Source organism: Pteropus medius, unplaced genomic scaffold (genome assembly GCF_902729225.1).
Source record: "Pteropus medius unplaced genomic scaffold, Ma_sr-lr_union100, whole genome shotgun sequence".
Lineage (NCBI taxonomy): Eukaryota > Metazoa > Chordata > Mammalia > Chiroptera > Pteropodidae > Pteropus > Pteropus medius.
Genome location: NW_024347791.1, coordinates 28,140,181 through 28,162,354, shown reverse-complemented (window position 1 = coordinate 28,162,354; position 22,174 = coordinate 28,140,181).

Sequence of the window (22,174 nt, the reverse complement as noted above, 5' to 3'; positions counted from 1 at the left end):
AGGTTTGACCCTGCAAGATCAGAATGGCTAAAAATGATCCATCTGATGTGATGAACTAGAGCCAGAATCTCTGATTGAAGTTGGAGCTTGGTATAATTGCTATTGAAAAAAAGAGTTGGAAAAAAATTACTGCTACCAACTGTTACATTGGGGTGAATATTATAATCTCCTGAAGATTTAGGTTATTGGAAAGACATCATACAATCTCATACCCAGAAAATGAGCTAAACCATCTCTTGGTCCTTAGTTATCATAATGGGGAAAGAGATCCAAAACTGCTGAGACATCCAAACTAGTTCTGGGCTGAGGACCTAAGTGAAGATGGAAGCAACTATTATCATTGAAGAGAACAAAGGATATTAGATTTATGGGAATCAGAGAATGACAAGACATAGAATAGAAAGCATAAAAGAAAATTATGTAAAACATTAATTAGAGGCTATGTATCTGTACAAGATTGTGTGTGTTTGTGTATGATGCTATGAGCATGGAATAGACATGAAAGGATACATATTAGGCTATCATTGGATTACCAGGATATTAAAGTGGGAAAGAAATATGGGCAAAATTTAAATAAAACCAGAGAGTGCTGAAAGACAAGTAAAAAGTCAAATAAAATATAATACAACAAACCTATTTTTTAAGAAATAAATTTATTTTATTTTAAATTACTAAGAGGTGGTGATTTATTATTTTTTAGCATAAGGTAATCTATCCTGATTATTGCACCAAATATTTAAAGAGACCATGTTTACATATAGTATGATCATATTCATTCACTTATGTAAAATTGCACATACATTCATTTATATTTATCCCGAAATAAAGAAAAATATATTTCCAATAGTAGAAGTAAAATCTAGACATATTCTAGTATAAAATTAATTGACTAATCAATTAATAATATGGGATTCAGCCCAAAAAAATATTAAACAAAATGAAAGAGTGATTATACAAAATATATTGTGATTATGCAACAAGCATTATTAGACGTAATAGTTGAGCATGTTCTGATATTGAATAAAAATATGAATGCTAAACAAAAATACATAAAACCCAGTCTACATATCGAATCATTACAGTGGAATTCAAAACACAGAGTCCATGTTTTCTATTGATACTATAACAAATTACTACAAGTTTGGTAAATTAAAACAACCCACATTTATATTCTTATAGTTCCAGGGGTCAGAATTCTGAAATAGGTCTTATTGAACTAAAAACAAAGTGTTGACAGAGCTATGTTCCTTCTGGAAGCTCCAAGGGAGAATTGGTTTCCTTGATTTTTCTAGTTTGTAAAGGCTACCAGCAATGCTTCGCTCATGACCCGATCCTTCCTTCTTTCAACAATCTGACCTCTTCTTCTGTTGTCATATCTCTTCTGACTGATATTTCTACCTCCTTCTTTGATTTACAAGGATCCTTATGGTTAAATTGGGCACACCTAGATAATCCAAGATATTCTCCTCCCTCTCTCATGATCCTTAACTTGCTCAAAACTACAAAGGCCTGTTTGCCTTGAAAGGTTATGTATTCACAGGTTCCAGAGACTAAAATAATACATTATTTTTTTTTCGTGGGCGGGGGGATTATACCACCTATCACATATGGACAATTTTTTTTTAATTCATCAGAGAAATAGTACAGTTTGCTTTAAAATGGTAAAACATACAGATAGGTGGATTTTAGCAGATGATTCCTTTCTCATTCATTTTATTTGTTAATAAACTAATTAACTAAATGGCTATATAACAAGATAACTATAGAAAACATTTAATAGCTCAGGCAATAGGAGCCGTATCAGACTACAATATAATTATTTAATAGAGATTTAGGGCAAGATAGTAAATGTGGCCTTCATCAATTGTTCTGTAATAATTTGGCCCTAGAAATGGAATGTATTTGGAACAGAGAAAGAAAAAAAAGATTATCCACAATATAGTATCTAAATGGACTGTCTCCAAAAAAGCATGGCTCTAGGCATAGTATATAAAAGGTCAAAAAAAGACAACAATGAGTTCTGAGGAAGGGATGCTCATTGGTTAGCAGTTCGGGAGTTCTGATCTTCAGAGCAGCAAAGAGCCAAAGAACTATTGAAGTAACACAACAGCAGGAGTGCAAGACGAATGAAAGTTTCACCAACCAATTATATAATCCTTTTTTTTTTCTAATCTCAGAAATTACTTAGAGAAAGGATCTTTACTGAAGACGTACTTCTGAATGCTAGGGCTGAGGAATCATAATCATTTCACTTTAACTATTTTAAAATATGTGACTTGAGACAACATCTTTAGTGATAAATCTGTAAAGTCTGAAAAATTTTAAATATAGTAGCATCTGACCCAGGATCTCTATCCTATGTTTACTGTGGGGAATCCACAGATACTCAGGTTCAAGAATCATATATTTCAATAGCAATTTAGAAATACAGAAGACAATGGAACAGTGTTCTCAAAATTTTCTCCTAAGATCAATCATTTTCCTGACTCACCATAGGTTTGTTTTGCTTGTTTTTGAACTTTACCTAAATGTAATCATGAGTATGTGCTCTATTGTGTCTAGCTTCTTTGACTAAAGTTTATTTATATTTAGAAGATCCATGTTTGCTATGTTGATAGCTGTATTTTGTGAATGCCCATTGCTTTAAAGGATGTCAATCTGCTGTAGATTAATATTTATGTATGTATGTATTCATTTGTTGAATTATTGCACTGTCAATGGATATTTATGTTGATTATAGTCTACGGCTATTATGACTAGTGTTCCTAGGAAAATTCATATACATATCTTTTGGTGAACATATATTCACATTTATGTCTATATATATGGATTTTCTCATCATAGGGTATATTTGTATTGAGACTTTGTATATACTACAACCTAAATCATTGTCTCAATTTATTCTCAAACAGCAGACCATGAGATTTCCAGTTGTTCCACACCTCTCAATACTTGGTATTATCAATCTTTTAAATTTTAGCTATCTGGGCGATACTTAATGGTTTTTCATTGTAGCTGTAATTTGTATTTCCTTGATGAGTAAAGAGATTGAATTCTTACTGGCAATTTGATTATTACTTTGGTGAAGGGTCCATTCATCAATCGTTATTCTGTATTATTATATTTTATTTGAAAAATAAATCTAATTGTTATAGCAAATTGAGGTTCAGTAATATCAAAGTAGGAGAAATTGAGATATTTGTTTACCATTATTTATAGTTTTAACGTGTTTGAAATCTTAGTTTTTTTTTGTTTTGTGTTTTTTTTAAAGGGGGCAAAAAAAAATCACACACCCAAATCAGAAATAAAATGGAACCTGACTCAGTGAGTAGTCAGTGAATTTAATCCCTTGCCTGGGGAAAACATTTAAAACAAACAAACAACAATATGCAAATATGTGGGCATCATGGGCAGCGTACTGAAGGGCAGAAACAGAGTGAAGACCTAGTAAATAATTCCCATTTACTGGTTGAGTTGCTTTATGAAGGGCCAGCTCTAGGATGAACTCTACATTCTGCGTTCTTATACATGCTGCTTTCCATGTCTCTTCTGTACTAAATGTAGTAAAAGAACCCTGCTATCATTAGCCTCAAGAAATTTAAACCTCCACTGTTTTTTCTTTCCCTCACCTCATCTTGACCTCTTTAAAAAGCCTATTTAACCTTCCTCCATTACTCAGCATTCTATATATTTCTTATAGGGACTCTGATTAGAACACAGGCATAGACTTTAGGCCATAAAGAATACTAAGCACATTTTGTGTGTGTGTGTGTGATTGATATAAATCTTTAATGTTATTTGTTTGTTTGTTTTTTCTGATTAAAATGAACAATGTAGCTTTTTTCTTTTTTTTTTTTCAATTGTGGTTTCTCTAGGAAAAGGAAAATATATAGCCCAATGAAGAATTTGTCTCTCTTTCTGTGAGCAGAGATTTCCAAATAATTAGTGTTTTGCAAGATTTCCTTTTGGTAATGTGAAAACTACCTACACAATTTAGTTGAAAATTTTCAGAATATTTCAAGAGATGGAGTTCAGTTATTAATATGAAAAGCAAATCTGATGTAGAAGAAAGGGGAGTGAAAGAATAACACATGAGTCAAGCTCATGCTTGAGTATGGTATCATTAAACATTCAAACTGAAGCATTTTACTAATTTTGTTTAACCTTTTTAGCCACTGCAATTTTGTGTGTAGCAAGGGAGCTTTCTCATGGCAAAAAAAGAAAAGAGCTAGTTCACAGTTAATTTTACAAATTGCTTTAAAAAGGTCACTATGTCTTCGTACTTTTTAAAATTTATATTCAGAAAAAGAATATAATCATCAGCCAATTTTTTTTTTCATTTCAACTGTAGCAGGTAGATTTGAACTTTATGTACATGATTTCTGTGTTTTAGCATTTCTTTCAATTCTTTCTTAATCCAATTTTTACATGCAGAGTTCTCCATAAAAACTCTGACTGATTCTTTGCCAGTAACTGTCTTATAGATAAATTATAACTGTAGATTCTTTCCAGTCTCTGCTATTGTAGGAAATCCCTGTGCTTTAGGGCACTGTTACCAAAGCTTGAAAAGACATTCAGAATAACCATCTGTAGTTATATGGAAAAAAGAAAAAGAAAAAAGTGTTGTTGTTGTTGTTGTTGTTGTTGTTGTTGTTTTAAATCCAGGCCAATATGTGGAATACAGGGCTAAGCTTTCTAGGAAAACTGTCAGTAGATGGAATTTTTCTTACAGAATGACAAAATTAACCTTTATGGAACAGAAAAAGAGTGAATTAAACACAAGCATACTGAACACGTAACGAACTTGGACTTTGCTAACTAATGTGGGTTTTGTTTGTTTGTTTGTTTGTTTGTTTGTTTTTTAATGTGGGCTTAAAGAAAATAAAATAAGAAGGAAGGTCTACATCTCAACCTAGACTGGCAAGACATTCACTTATTTATGGAAAAGAGAATTCATGTTAGTATCAGTAATCATACTAACTCTATGTTTAGAATCACTGATAATTCAGGGTGACCATGACAGTTACAGTGAGAGAAATTACTACCTTCTGTATAAAATCATTTTATAATCATTCTGACTTAGAAGATTTATTTATGTTCGAGACCAAATATGCTTCCACTCATGGTCTCCAATGTGATATATTGAATCAACGTAAACATTCTTCTATAAGTCAATGATCTAGTATTTGAATATTTTGAACAAGTGCCAAAATTTCTTATTTTCAAGTAAAACAAGAGATATTCCTTGTAGTATTGTGGATTACTTAAGAGCACAGACTCTGGAGCCATAACGACTTGATTAAAATCTGGATATCTCTCCACTTATTAGCTTTGTGGTGGAAGGCAATACAAAATTTTACCTGTGCCTCAGTTTAATCTTCTGTAAAACAGAGTTAAAATGACTAGATCTTAGTCTTGTTATCATTTGCAAAGTGCTTAGAACAGTACAAAGTATAAAACAAGATAGAGTAATTACTATATAGATGTGTTAAACTATTTTGAATTTCTTCATCAAATTCTAAAAAGACTGTGTGCCTCAGTCTTTCCTAATTTGTGATGTTTAGAACCCAAATTGATGCTTCTGATATGGCTGGACAAATGTGGCTCCTTTCTTTCTTATAATTGTGCTGTTTTTATTTCAATACTGTGCACTGTCTTCTCTTTTAGAAATGGCATCCACATTATAAATATTGAACAAGAGATAAAAACCCCAATGTTTTTTGATGCTAAACTATAACTCTTTCACACTGAGCTTATGAATTTACTTATTTGACCTCAAAAAGAGGACATATTTTCCCAATACACTGTATCTTATTTAGCCCAAAGGACTTCAGTAAGAGTACAGATTGATTTACTCGGTGAACTAATTATTCGTGGTAAACATTAGTTCTGTTCACCAAATTTTCTTGACTACTGCACTTCTCTTCCCCACTTTGGCCAGAAAGGTAAGAGTGAAAAATGAATGCCACCCCTTGTGGTAAGCTCTACACCATGCTCTCTTGTTTATTTGAGTGAGGTCAGCTCATCTGCAATGAGAATGGAGCATGATCACCAAATAGACCACTGAAGTATTCAAATAATGCAGACTCTGAAGGGTCTAAGAAATTACCCTATTTGTAAACTAACAAATTAGTGTGCTACAATTTCATGGACATATACTGATAGAAGAGCACAAGACTCCTGAGTCAGAGGGATAGACCATTTATTCATTACTCTCAGTAAAATCAGCAGCCAGAGCAATCCTCCCTTCCCCACCAATTTCTACAGTGTAGCAGGCTAAGAGCCAGTTGCTTACCTGTGCATGAAGGGAATTGCACTACAGGAGAGGAATCACAAACTGGCAGATTATGGCCAATCCCCTTCCCCAGAGGCAGATATAGTATTCGTTAAGCAATTCTCTTTCAGGCAACAGGGAGAAGGAGTCTCTAGGTTATTCTCATGGAGTACAAACAAGAGTGTTAGGATAGGAGAAGAGAAAAACTATCATGTTCAAATTCCAGAAGAATACCTTCTCTAGTTTCCAAGGTATGTTTCTTTGTCAAATATATTCTTAGTTCAGAAGGCCTGGACTTCACGTTCATGGAGAAATCCCTGGAATATTATTCCTAATATTACTGTGATATAGGGTTCATTTTGCCTAGTTATTTTTACCTATTTAAAATAAATATGTTTATATAATCTATACTTAAAATATTTTTTCACAAAAACAAAACTTTATGACATTCTCTGAAGACATTTACTATTTTAATTTTAATAAGCTAACAAAAAATTTATTGAGCTGATATGTAATCACTCACTTTGGCATAGAAATTAACACCTAGGCAATTAGAGGTAGGTTCCTTTCCATACACTCATGTGCATGCACATACACACACACAAATCTAAAACTAGCAGAGGTGTTCGAAGGGGTCCTGAGGTCTTGCTAGTCACTTGGGTGCTGGTAATGGATTCATTTGATCAAAATGTGCTTGCTATAGTGAAAGAAAAATAAAAGGAGTGAGACAACTGTCCTTGTAAAAACGTTTGGACTTTTTCTCTTTAGGTAATTATATTAGCAGCAGCTGGATATGGATTTAATTTTGGAGAAATCTGAAGCAGGGAATAATTCCTAGATAAATATAAACATAAGATGCCCTAAATTTATTTGAACACAGGATTTTTTTTTTCTCACAGAACACATTTTTAAGATCCTATGGAAATACTGTTCAGATAAAAAAAGTTGCAAACACTAATAAGCATAATCAGATAGAATAACTATTAAAATACAATTTTATTTGGAATTATGGAAAGAAAGAACATATTTTCAGGAAAAAAATTCTCAGAATTTAAGATCAACCATTTACAATGAGATGAAGCCCACTTTGGATATATGGTTTTCTCAATCATATATCTGTTCCCCCTCTAATCTGTCTTCTTCACCTCTAAGATATATGTTGTTGTCAAAGCATTATAAATTTAAATTTGAAGATCTAGGTTGAATTCATGGTCATATATAACAGGTGTAGATAATGTAAATACTTCTCAGTGTTATTCATGATTGACTTGTAATCAATATTCATGCCCACTTCCTTCAAACATGTCTTCCTGAATCATAAAGGTCTGAAAGCAAAAAACTGCATTTCCCAGAATACTATGCAATAGAGTTCTGAATGTCAATCAATTTCACCAATTTAATTAATTCACGCAAAATTCGAAAGGTAACTGCCATTTTCCTGATCCAAGGATAACAAGGACAAGATCTAGATAAACTGCCTCTCAACTTTGTAAGAAATGAGTGATTGAACATTGAATGCAGAGACTGGCCACTGTTGTCACCACAGTGCCCAGAAAGTTATATAACTTAATCACCTACTAAAAGTCGCACCTGCAAATATCATCTCATTGGGGGTTAGGATTTCAACATACAAATTTTGTGGGAACATAAACAATCTATAACAGTTGTCTTTGGTTGATTTTCATGACAATTCTAATGACTGACTTATGTTCCAACTATGAATTTTACCAGTAAAGTATTCAAACTGAATCTTACCTGTTCTCAAAAAGAAAAAAAGAAAAAAAAATCAGAATAGCTAAAGCTCAAGATTATTGAGAAGCCATTACCCATGAACATCAAAAAGGCAAAGTATTTATTGGTGTAGTTCTTCCGTATAAGATAAGGTTCATGAACTCTGTGGACTGAACACAAAAGCTGACATGATCGAAAAGTCTCTGGCCTCTTTGAATGTAATAGTTATCCAACAGCTGATACACATTGAGAATGGCAGTCCAAGAGAGCAGACTTATTTCACCCTTTTTGAAAATCCTCATCACATATATTAGTCAGACACATAATAGTAATCCTAATTTTAGTAGAAATTTAGTAAGAAAAGCAAGAATATACTCTTCCTAATCTATCTAGTTGGTCAATAATTAATTATCATAAAAATATAAACTGATATGAATAATTTGAAACATTTTTATTTGTAATTATCTTCCTCAGTATAAAAAGTGGTTCTGAATTTGACAGTGGCTTGTGTTATATAGTTTGAGATCATTTCTTTTAAGAAGCTGAGTAGTATTATTTATAAATACACTTCTGTGTGACTGGACAGTCAAAGGAAAAATTAACCTTCCTTAAGAGATATTTTTCAGGTTAACCAAAGAATTTATTTGCCTTCATAGTGCTGCTTTTCTTTCTTATTGCTTTGTTTCTTCACAGCCTACTACAAAGTTTAGTAGTTTCTCTTAAATAAAATGAAATCCATCATTCTGTTAGCATTTGTACTTTGGGAAGATAAAAAACAAACAGAATTTTATTAAATTGTGTCCCAAGTACTATATTAAGAACCAAGTAGATGCTGCTTATTTTTATAAAGTTTTGTTTAAACAAAAATCTATTTCATACAGGAGGCATTTGAATTTAGACATCTAATTCAAAAAATTATTCTTCCAAATCCTATAGCACATTGTACGTTTTGATATCCTAACACTGATCAAAGTGAATTATAATAATACTGTAAGAAGTTGCTCTTCCTCATTCACAGCTTTAGATTGTAAGCTCCTGGAGGACAAAATTTGTGTCTGCTTTATCTTTATATCCCTAATGCCTATGCCAGTGCATAGTACCTAATAAATCTCCTCCAAATACTTGTTAAAGGAATGAACACATCTACTTTATTTTTTATTTTAACTACATATTTTTCAAGTGTCTACCACTGGCATAGAATTTTGATGAAAACTGAAATGTACCCCGATGACATAATTTTAAATGTCTTTCTAATTTTCTCATGTTAGATAATTTTATTTAACTTTTTGTTTATTCTTCCAAAGAGTTCCATGTATATACAAGCATATACAATTTGTTTTTTTCCTTCTCTTTTCCATAGTTCGCTGGATAAACTGTTCTGAACTTTCCTTTTTTCATGTAATAATATATCTCAGAGATCAGTTCATATCAGAACATAAAGGACTTTTACATTTATTAACAGCTAAATAACATTCCATTGTATGAATGAAAGAAAATATTTAATGATTCCACTGTGTATTGGCATTTAGGCACTACCCCTAATTTTGTGCTGTAGAAGACAATGCTATAAGTAAATAAAATTTTACAAGTCATTTTTTTCTATATATGGAATACAATATGTGGAACAAATTTTCAGAATTGCTAGGTCAAAAGTATATATATTTGTATTTTGGATAGAGTCTATCAATTTGCTTTCCATATGGGCTGTGCTAACTCACTGTCCTAACAATGAATGAGAGTTGATAGTTTTATGCATCATTGTTAATAGAGTGAGTTATCAAACTTTTGAACTTTTGTTAATCTTATAGGTGAAATGATATCTTAGTTTAGTTTTAGTTTAATGGATGTGATTGGACATCTCTTCATATATTTACATTTTCCTTGTTTTTTGAGCTTTTGTTCATTCCTAGTTCATTAGAAGGTGGCTGTTACTTTCCAGGTGATCTTTTTTATGGTAAAAAGAGAAGCCCTGATAATTGATGTCTATGATAATTTATTTGTAAACATTTTTTCCAGTATTTTATTTTTGTTTGGTTTTGTCTATGTCATTTGCAAATGGTAGTTTTTTATAAATACGTACACACACACACACACACATACATACATACACACACAGCAAAACTGATCAGTCCCAAAAAGTTTAAAAATGTAGTGTTCCAAAACAAATTTATATTGACTTGCATTATCCTGGAGCCTTTATGGCAATTTTGCTGAAATTCAATGGTATCTAGTACTCATGGAAGGTGAGAAAATTTACTTAAGAAGACCTTATTCTAAGCAGTAATTGCAAACCATAAGTACTATAGATATTTTAATAAAATGGTATTTAAATAAGTGTAAAATATTATCACATTAAAAGAAAATCTTTGCACAAAAATGTAATGGTAAAATGAAAACCTGAATTAAACATTTTCATCTTTTAAATTGTAAAAAAATTCAGAAAGAATAAATACAGTTATCACTTTAAACCATTACTTCATTAAACTTGAGCATCTTAACTTCCTGATTTTACCTTTCTATGTTTTACGAATCTAACCTGGATTTTAAAATCATTCCAAAATTAAATAAAGATTTTACCTTTGCCCTCAGTGTCATATAATAGAATCAAAGGCATGCTACTCAGGCCCTTTAAATTGTAATAACCACAGATGCATCCTGTTTTCCACACCAAAAAATGTAAATTGTTTTAAGATGCCTATGAACTGGAACAGAAACCAAGAATATTCTAGCAATATTTCCCTCAAGTGGTGTCTATGAAATAATTCTGGTTATCTTCCTCCTGTTTCTTCAACCTCTTTGTGTTCCAATAACCAAAATCTAGTTTGTTATTTCCATTGCCTCTACTGGGCAGAGGACTTGATCAAATTGAAGATATCAAAGGGCTACCATACACTTCATGCCCCTCAGGGTCAAACTAGAACTCCCTTCAGGAAGGTGAAGAAAATGCAGATGGAAAAAAAAATTAAAAAGGAGCAAGAATACTCTTTAAAACTAACTTAAAATACCTAGCCTTTCTTATTCTAGCCATAGCTATCAGAGTTGATACTCACATAAAGCATGGGACTTCTTCAATCTGTCAGAAAAAGCCAGTCTATATTTCTGCATATCCTCCAAACCAGCTCTGACCAATTAAGGGTGGATTAAAAGAAAGTTTGAAAAAAAAAATCATTAAGATATAGATTTTTAAAAATTAAATATATATTTACTGCCATATCACATCATTACATTAACTGAAATTAGAAATAAATTGAAGCAAACTAAATTAAAAATAAGTGAGTTGATTAATGAAATAGTATTTTACCCTTTTTAAAGGAGTAGCGTCCTGTTTCAGTCCTTGTAGGTATTTGTTTAGCTCTGACGTCATTATGAATAAGTACTGACTTTCTCCCTCATCAGTAGCTGCTCACACTGATGGTTATCTCTCTCTCTCTCTCTCTCACACACACACACACACACACACACACACACACACACGATATCTGGAAGAATCACTTCATAATATAACAGTGGAAGATACAATTTTACGCAGAATTACAATCAAGAATATATATCATATCACTTTTCCTGCAACAACCTAGCATAATGAATCAGTCAAGTCCAGATTTTTTAGTCTTGACTACGCACTTATATATAAAGATAGCTTCAGTAAAGCAGAGGAAAGATTAGTTCCATCATCCTCATTAATGACATTAAAAGTTTCATGCCTAAATTTTCAAGTATTATATTTCAAATGGAACCTGCCGTTATTTACTTTTTAACCTTTTTTTTTCTTCTGGCACATGTATTCTTTGTGTACAGGATTGCATGGAAAAAAATTGAATAGAATCTCCCTTGGAAATATAGCAGGCGGTATGATTAATATAGAACCATGTGATAAACATGTTGTTTCCATATTTAGAAAACAAATTCTATCTTCTGAATTCAGAAAGAAATATTTTGGTTTCTTCTAATATTAAGAACTGGAAATCTATTTTTAATTATTATTCTTAGATATTGATGCATTATTTTCAGGAGACAGATTACTGGGTTCTATGTATTTGAGATTATGTATATTAAATATTTGAAACCTTATTATCAACATTCACCATTAAATGGTTATGTTAGATCTTGTTGAAGGAAAGAATAAAAAGAAACAAAAATCAAATCAGTTCAAGAATAACAGCATGAATATGTGAACAATCTCCAAAGTTATTTTAGGAAACCATTCTAGGGATATTAACAAAAGACTTTAGTTTTCCTCATGAAAGTATTGGGTAGAGATACTGAGGGAAATGTTCCAATAAACTTCAAATGAGCGCTATGTATATATTCCTACCTGAGGTGAATACCAATTAACTGCACTTTAAATGCAAACTGACTTTTAGTGGAAAAGGTTAAAAATTTTAAGAAATACCTCTCTACCTTTCATCTTATTAGAAAGGATGATGAGTTCCTAAGACATTTAGAAAAATAACCCAAGCTGGAGAAGATTTTTAAAAGATCAAAAGAAAATTAAAAAGAATGTACTAAATCCTATGACATAAAATGAGGAAATGCATGACACTAAGGAACAGAGAAGCTATACTCACTTTATGCAACAGGAAAGAACTTGCACATGGCCACTGGCTTCACTGGGAAAGTGAATAGATTTCTCCAATGTGTAGCAGCAACTCCATAGAGAATGTTAAAATTAAAAATAAAATAGCATATTAAAGTGTGGGTAGGTGTATTTAATGACTCCTTCTGGAGGAAGGTGTGATTTCTTTGTGGAGCATGTGCCCAAGATGTGGCAAAGAGATTCCCATGACTAATCAAATTCTTTCTGCATATCCATAAGAATGAATGACTTGTTTAAATGAAATATAGAATGAATCTCTAATTAATCTCAATACCTAAATAGAAAACAGAAATGTTAACTCTGCTGGCATTTCAATATTGTCTTTCAGTCTTTGCTTTTGAAATTTAAATAGGGATATGATAAACTGCTCAATCATATAGCCCATTGTTTCATGAGACTTACAAAACACAGTTTGAAAGATAATATTATTAAGAATTTCAAGATGGCAACAACAAAGCATTACACCAAGCATATGGTCATTCTAAGCTTGTAGCACTGGGTGACTGCACATGACACACACCCATGACAATAATTCAGATGACCACCCCATCTAATTCATCAGCAAATTTAGTTAGTTCTACCTTCAAAATATATACAGAATCTGACTCCTTCTCACTACTTCTACTGAGATCACCCTAATCCAAACCATCATCTTAAACCTGGATTATTCCTTTATCCATAATCATAGCCTTATCTCCTCACACTTTCTCTTTACTCTTTTCTATTCTCAACACAATTGTGAGTGTTCTTTTAAAAATTAAAAACAGATTATATTATTTTTCTGCTCAAAAGTTTTGAATGGTTTGTCATCTCTCTGAGAGTAAAATCTAATTTTTACAATACCCTGAAAGACTCCATATGATCTGACTCTCCTCCCATTTTCTCTGTGACCATATATTCTATTGATCCTGCCTTCCAATCATGCTCAGTTCATGTGGCACTACCTTCTCTCCTATTTGTTCAGTATACTGAGCATGCTCAGCGCCTTTGCTCCTGCTGTTCAGACTGATACTCCTTCAAAATATTTTTATGACTCACCTATTCAACTTCTTTAAATCCTTGCTCAAAAGTCACCTTCTCAGAGAGGCTTTCTCTAACTCATTTAAAATTGTAGTACCCTACTCTCACACTTCATTTACCTTCTTCATGCATCTCCAAAATATTCACCATATTTTAACATCCAATGTTATTTACATGTTTTTATTATTACAATAATATAAATTCCATGTGAACAGTAATTTTTTTTTATTTATCTTTTTTGGCTAATTGTTATATCTTTAACACCTAGAATGTTTCTGGTATATCAGATATTTAATAAATGTTTACTGAATTCTATTAACGAATATATTTCTGATTACTTTGAGAAAATTTACTTATAATGTATGCATGTGAGAGAGAGACAGACATACAGAGAGACAGAGATTAGACCTAAGTTTACCAGCTTGGATACGAGAGCTTAAAATACAGAGTATTTTAGAAATGTTTAGAAAGCACAAAACTGTATAAGCCAAGAACAACTGCTTCAAATATTGTAGACCACAGAACTCTTTCTAATTGGATTCAGTCATATTCTTTCTAAAATAAATCTCTTTAAAACTCATCAGCAAAATCAATCATTTAGCTCAAGGCTATTTTCAAAACTGTGAAAGGGCTATCTTAATGATGCAGTCCATACTTGTAGATGTACTTACATTTACCCAATTTTTAAAATTTACCAAATAGCATGTTACCATCTAGTTTATGTGCAATTCCAACCCTTTCATTATGATGAAGAAAACAGTTTAACAGATATTCATCTAAAGTTAATTCCAGGCTATTATATTTGTCGATTAGATGTATAGTAGTTCCCCCTTATCTACAGTGGGTATGTTCCAAGACCCCCAGTAGATGCCTAAAATCACAGATAGAACCAAACCATAGATATACACAATCTTTTCTCTATACTTACATACATACCTATAAAGTTTCATTTATAAATTAGGCACAGTAAGAAATTAACAATAATACTTAATAATGAATTAGGATAATTATAACAACATACTATAATAAAATTTATATGAAATAGCTCAAATTTCAGCAATCTTGGACAAATTTTCCTTTTTTTACAATTTCATGAATAGAAGACATTTTCTTACATAGATTTCATCAAATTCATTATATAATTTTTTTTCTTTCCTTATGCGGTTGAGCACTTTCACCTTTTCACTTAAAAGAAGCACTTTAATGCTTCTCTTTGGCATATCCAAATTGCCAGTATCACTATTCTTGAACTTTGGAGACATTATTAAGTAAAATAAGGGTTACTTAAACATAAGCACTGTAATACTACAACAGTCAATCAGATAACCAGGAGGGCTGCTAAGTGACTACACAGCATGGATACTCTGGAAAAGAGATGATTCATATCTTGGGCAGGATGAAGCAGAACAGCACGAGATTCATCAAGCTACTCAGAATGTCATGCAATTAAAACTAACAAATTGTTTATTTCTGGAATTTTCTACTTAATATTTTCAAATCATTGTTGACCTTGTGTAACGAACTGCGGGAAGCAAAAGTGCAGATAAGGTCAGGGGGTACTGCTGTGTACTTATTTGACATGGAAAATATTCATAAGTAAATTTCAAAATTATATGTTCAATATAAGCACTATTTGTAAATATATGTAAATTTTCTACATACATTCATCTTTATCTAATATCTATATAATGAAAAAACTATAAATGACAGAAGTTACTGAATAATAGAAATATTATATAGTTTTCAGTTTTCTCCTGGTAAAATGTAAATTTGGTTTCCACAAACCCTGTTCTATTTTGGAAGAAATTAGCTTTGAGGGCCAACAAGCCATTTTTATTTTATTTTCTGGTAGAGATAAGCTTTCTTGTACAATAAAAAGCTTAGGATACTTACTCTGATGTTTTCTTGCCTACAACACTTCAAATTTTTAAAATAATAATATATACAATTAACATTCAATTTTAGTCTTATTATGAAAGATATTGTTTAAAAATATCAACATAGAATTCTATGGACATGTTAAGGTTATCTTTGACTTAATTTCTTAATCTTCCCATATCATCACCTGAAAGCAGACAGACAATATAATGAAACAGCAAACCTGAAAATGATTAACATTTGCAACAAAACTTGGTAACAAGTGTTCCCCCCAAACCCCCAAATATAAGTATGTAAAGACATACAACCAACAGCCAAAAGGACTGCCTAATACTGACATCTATGTAGAACAAAAGGAAGAAAACAAAGGGCTTATCTGATAAACCAGAGAATATGGCCCCAAAAGAGCCAACAGGAAGTCACTGGAGAACAAATAAAGCCATTGTGAGAATAGCAGCTAAAATGGGAAAAGTTTATCCCTATCAAAGTTGCACATGAATAAAAAGCACAATATAAGGTCCAAAGCAACAAGAACAGTCTGAGCTTTGCATACTCTTGAATCTTCTGCAATTTGTGAAAGCTAACGTGGATCACATCTCATTCTAAAAATCCAGAAAAATCAATTTTACATTGAAATGGGAAGCAGAAAATATTGAAGTCGAATTTTCTTCAGTTACTATGAGAAAAAGAGACAAAAGTGTATAATAACATCCCTAAAAAAAATAAAAGTACTCCACAAAAATATACCCATGACACAAATAAAAAGCATAATGTACTATTTCAAAATATGCTCAAAGATAATGAAAAAGAACAAAACATTTTATAAAAAACATAAGTCAGTATTAGAAAATCTCAGAAATAAGAAGGAATCAGGAAGGAATTTGTTTTGTTTTTAATTGAAAATGAAGACTTAAGTTAGAAGAAATGCAAGAGTGAATAGCCATCACATATAATACTTTAAGAGAAATGTTAGCTAAAAATGAGAATAATAAATTAAATTAAAATGAAATAATGTGTCCCTTCTCTTTTCTTTTTTCCTTCCCTTCATTTTCTTCCTCTTTTCCTCCTGAACGACATTGAACATTAAATTGTAATTGGAGTTATTGGTATGATCTCATCTTTTCCATATATAGGGGTAAATTTGAAAATAAATATAAATGGTCTATGCCCATGCCACCTTGAACATGCCTGATCTCATCTGATCTTGGAAGTTAAGCAAGGTCAGGTCTGGTTAGTACTTGGATGAGAGACCACATAGGAAAACCTGGTACAGTATGTGTAAAAAAAATAAATAAAAATAACAAACAAACAAACAAATAAATAAATAAATAAAAATGTAATAAATATCTGAGTAAATTACATTTCCCATTTTTGCTCATTGTGAGGGCCTGTGGATAGAAACACCCAATAATAATAGCCCACCTAGTGTTCATACCTTGTTTTCTAAAATTTGTTCTACACTTCAAGCTATTAGGAATGTAAAATTGTCAAAACACACTAAAACTAGATTGAAGTGGCTCTGAATTACCAGATCTTGGAAAATATGAAATTAATGCTAGCAATGAATTGCAATCTGTTAAATGAAATAAAAATTCATCAGTCCATACTGATGTAAAGGAATGAATGAATCTATATATAAATGAGAAAACTTTTTTAACTATAATGTCAAAAAATAAATGTAGAATGGAAGAATGGAGTTAGAAAAATCACCCATTTGTTAACCATAAAATTAATAATGAATTCTGGCAAAAAAAAAAACAAAAACAAAATATCCTTTAATAGATAATAAAACACCTGGTAAATATTTAATGAAGAACAGAATATTTGCAAAGTACCATACCACAAAATACTCATTAAACTAAATGGATAAATTAGTAATTTTTAATGTAGAAATCTGATAAATATCACCTTAATAAAGTGATAAAAGTTATCATTACCAGTAATGGGACAAATTAAATAGGATACTTGAAGAATAGAGAATTATTTCTATAATATTCTTACAAAAAATGTCATAAACTGAACCTATGTATGAAAGAGGATAAAGCCACCCATATTGAGGGATGCTGTATAAAATAACAAACCTGTAATCTTCAAAAATGTTATGATCATGAAAACCAAAGAATAACTAAAAAACTCTTACCTGCTGGAGACCAAAGACACACAACAAAAAGAATATGTTGTTGGGATATTGGCAGACAATTTTCCACAAGTCTTTCGTATTTTTTGCACATCTTGTGAACAGAAAAGTACTGATGGAATTTGTTTTATGCTATCTTTTCAAGGATGGGTTGTATAACAAACAGCCTGTGATAAAGATAGCACTTTTCTTTGAAGCAGATAACATGTTTGTTGGCTAACTGGGTAACTAACTAATTGAAAGTATGATATCTCTCTATGGGACCAAAGTTAGGGAGGATAGCTTTCAGCTCATTACAAAAATATTGAGGATTCCTAGGATCAGTTTTTTAATCTGTGATACAATCAAATTGCATTGGCAGTCTTAAACAACACTGTGTCACCTCTGCAGGAACGAGAAACAAAACAAGATGACATAAACATGAAGCTCATGTTGCTTACTATACTGTGAGCAAAAATGTATACAAATGTATACATGTATACAATTAGCATCCATGAAGTTGTGATAGGTAAACTTGTTAACCTATAATTCTGGTAAAATCTGGAAAGGTCTTGACAAAGATAACTGGCAAAAATTGAATCTACCCAAGGATTAGATGGTTATAATGTACCTTCGTTAATTTTCTGATTTTGACATATTGAAGGGGGGGGTTAGATTTTAATATTTATTGTGCTTGTGTTGTACATAGCCCTTTTGTATAGAAAGTACACAATAAATTATATGATGATGGCCTGCATCATGTAAAAAATACATATACAAAGTTTCAGAAAAAAAATAATGTTTTTGGTATTGTACTTATAATTTTTCCTTAAGTTTGAAATAATTTTAAAATTTAAAAGATATATTAATAACAAAAAGATAAACTGAATCCAAAAGAAAGACACAAATATTGAGAGGCAAATAAGATCAAATATACTAATTTTTTTTAATCAAGAAAAAGCAACAGTAAGAGGGCAGAGAAAATACAAAAATTATACCCTAAATAACAATAAAATAGAAAATATATATTGAAATTACATACTTTAATACATAATAAAATATGTTATGTACTTGAGAATATTAGATGGGAGTGACCAACACCAAAAAATGTTCTAGTAAATATACTGGATTTTTTTAAAAAAGAAAATAAATATTTGAATATTTGAGAAAACAGAGTAAATGACTTAAAAGAGAAAATTAGATCACCATCTGAGATTTTTCCAATCTTCATAGTAATCATTTTTCTATATTTCTTTATAGTTCTTGCAAACAAATTTGGATGCCATTAGAAAATTGATATTAAAATATTTGAGATTTAAAGGGGAAAATATGTAAGGTAAGAAATAGCTATATGTTTAATGTAGGTTAAAGCAGATGAGTAATTATAGGATATTCCAATTCTCCCTGTGTTATTGAAAACCAGGCTTATTTGTTTGTAAAAGAAGAAGAAGAAGAAGAAAGGAAAAGGAGGAGGAGGAGGAGGAGGAAAGAAGAAAGAAGATAAAGACTTCACAAACACATTTCCTAACATAGTCCTCAGCAAAGGACTAAAATTAGTGACTAACTTAGCAGCAATGAGCATCCATACCACTCAAGATTATAACCTGAAACAATACTGCTTACTACAGATACTTGGACTTCCTGGAAAAATGGTCATTTCCAAGTCTGGGGCAAGAAATATTCAAGAAAAGCTTGGAACATCTTATGATATTAGAACTTAAAGAAGTTATCAAAACTACTGCAACTATGCCAAAAGAATTAGGAATGATGTTTAAGAGGTTTCCACTACCCAAAGCTGAGACGATCTGAACTTTAATAAGTATAATATTTTTAAATAATTGAAAGCCATGATGTGTTTAAATCATGTGTTCTTAACAAAATTTTTAAAGAAAAATTAATCACCTATGAGGTATTTCTATGAGGTATAGAGAACCATTTTATTGTTTTGAAAACTGGTAAATAAAAGAAATAATAAAATATTTATCCTGGTTTTCCAATATGAACTGAATCAAAGAGTAGATAAGGAAAGCTTCTCTACAAGTGACAACCAAGTTTTTGTCTAGTGTTGAAAGAATAGAGTGCCACCATGGTCATGTCAAAGGCTTTGGACTTAGGTCTGATCAGGTCTCTGAATCTTTATGACACTTTGCAGGGGGTACAAAGATAGATGTGAAACAAGAAATAAGCAACTGGAAAATTCACACTGTGGAAAAATTTACATATCAAACACTTGGTTCAGATCTTTCAACAGTTACAGGTAACAAAAATGATTACTATAAAATTCAGGATGGTGGGTATATTTGGTAGGAGAAAAGGGATCATAATGGTAATAGGGCATATATTTGGGCATCTAGGGAGACTGACAAAGTTGTATTTTTTGACTGGGTTTTGTTTTCCAGTGGTGTCTGCCTTAAAATAATTATGCTATACATATTGTTGGTATAGCTGTGTGGTCTTCTGTTAGTCTGTCATATATTATAGTAAAATGATAAGAACAAATTAATATTGATTATGAAAAAAATAGGTTATAAGAAGATATAAAAGATACAAATAATGTTATATTAATCATGCACTTATATAAAAAGCTATAAATAATGGTACATTATTATATTTTTATATATACAAATTTGGGCATAATGACATGATATTTCTTAACAGCAACTTGGATTAATATATATGAAAAAGAACAACAATTCAAATTAGTCTAAGAATCATAAATTTAGAGTAGTAATCAAAAGTTATAAGTTTGAAGGTAAGCAATATGATGACACAGAAATTCAATTAGATAAAATCTAAATAGATAAGCTATCTTATGATTTCATAAAAAGTAGTAAAAGGTGTTTATGATTAAATCTGTTAATCAAAGTGAGAAATGCCAGTCATCAGCAAGTGTTAGAAAAATGTATTATATGGAAAATAAAAGAATATGGAAAAGAAAAATCATAGTCCAATTTAGTAAGCAGAGTAATAAATTGCTGTAGCTTAAGAAAAAATAAAGTCTGCAGAATAGTCAACAATTTGGAATGTTAGTTAAAAATGGTATTCAGCTAGAAGAAAATGATTAAGGAGCAAATTGACAGGATAGTTAAAACCATGAACATAGTGATACCAACACAGAATTTGTAGCTTTTCTGGGTCCATTGCCATCCTAAACTCTGTTGTGATAATTAAACAAAGCTGTTCTTCATTGAGTTCCTGACATACTTGCTGTTGGATGACTAATTTGTTTTAATTAGATTTAGGGAAAAAAAAGAAAAAAGAGAAAACGAAAGTATTCTAACATTTTTTTTTTCTATAAATGTGGGTTGGTTTAAAATGAGAGGCTCCTTATGTAATCACAGTTTTCATTAAATATGTGAATCGAATGATCTTTTAGTGCCTTGACATCCAGAATTCTATATGTTTATGTTGACTTATAAATATTAGAAGAAAAGCTGAAGAGGGGGAATCAATGTGAATTAACAAGAGAAATGCACTAGCTAAAAGGAGGGGAAAGGTAACACAGAAAAGAAACCGAAGTATAACTTTGTAAGTATATGAAAGATCTTTTTAAAAATTAATTAATTTATTTTCATTAGTTTCAAGTATACAGTACATTGGTTAGACATTTATGTAGTTTATAAAATGATCCCCCTAATTGTTCCTTCTCTCTGCTGGTTTTCCATCTAGCCAATATATTCATGCTAACTGCATTCCTTACACTGTACTCTCCATCCCCATGACCATCTATTGACTACTAATTTGTACTTCTTAAATCTTTCACCCCATTCTCCCAAATCCCTACTCCCCTCCCTTCTGTCCATCACCAAATTGTCCTCTATGTATGTGAGTGTTTTTCATTTGTTCTTTTTGTTCCTTAGGTTCTGCATATAAGTGAAATCATATGTTATTTATCTTTCTCTGTCTGACTTACATCTCTCAGTGTAGTAAACCTCTAGGTCCATCCATGTCATTGCATATGGTAGGATTTCATTTTGTTTAATTGCTGAGTAATATTCCATTGTATATATGAACCATAAATTCTTTATCTAATTATCTGTTGATGGTCATTTAGGTTAATTCCATATCTTGGCTATTGAAAATTGTGCTGCCATGAATATCGCATGCATAGATCTTTACAAATTATTGTTTTATGAATCATTACTGGTTCAAAAGGAATATCCATTTTTAATTTTTTGAGAAACCTCCAGATTGTGTCCATAGTGGCTGTACCAATTTGCACTCCCACCAACAATGTATGAGTGTTCCCTTTTCTCTGCATCCTTGCCAACACTTGTTCTTTGATTTACTGATAATAGTCATTCTGACATGTGTGAGGTGATATCTCATTGTGGTTTTAATTTGCATTTCTCTAATGATTAGCGATCGTGTGCATTTCTTATGTCTATTGACCATCTGGATTTCCTCTTTGAAGAAATATCTGTTCAGGTCTTCTGCCCATTTTTAAATTAGATTGTTTGTTTGTTTTGCTGTTGAGTTGTATATATTTTTGGATATTAACCTCTTATCAGATGTATTGTTAGTGAATATCTTCTTCCAATCAGTCGGTTGTCTTTTT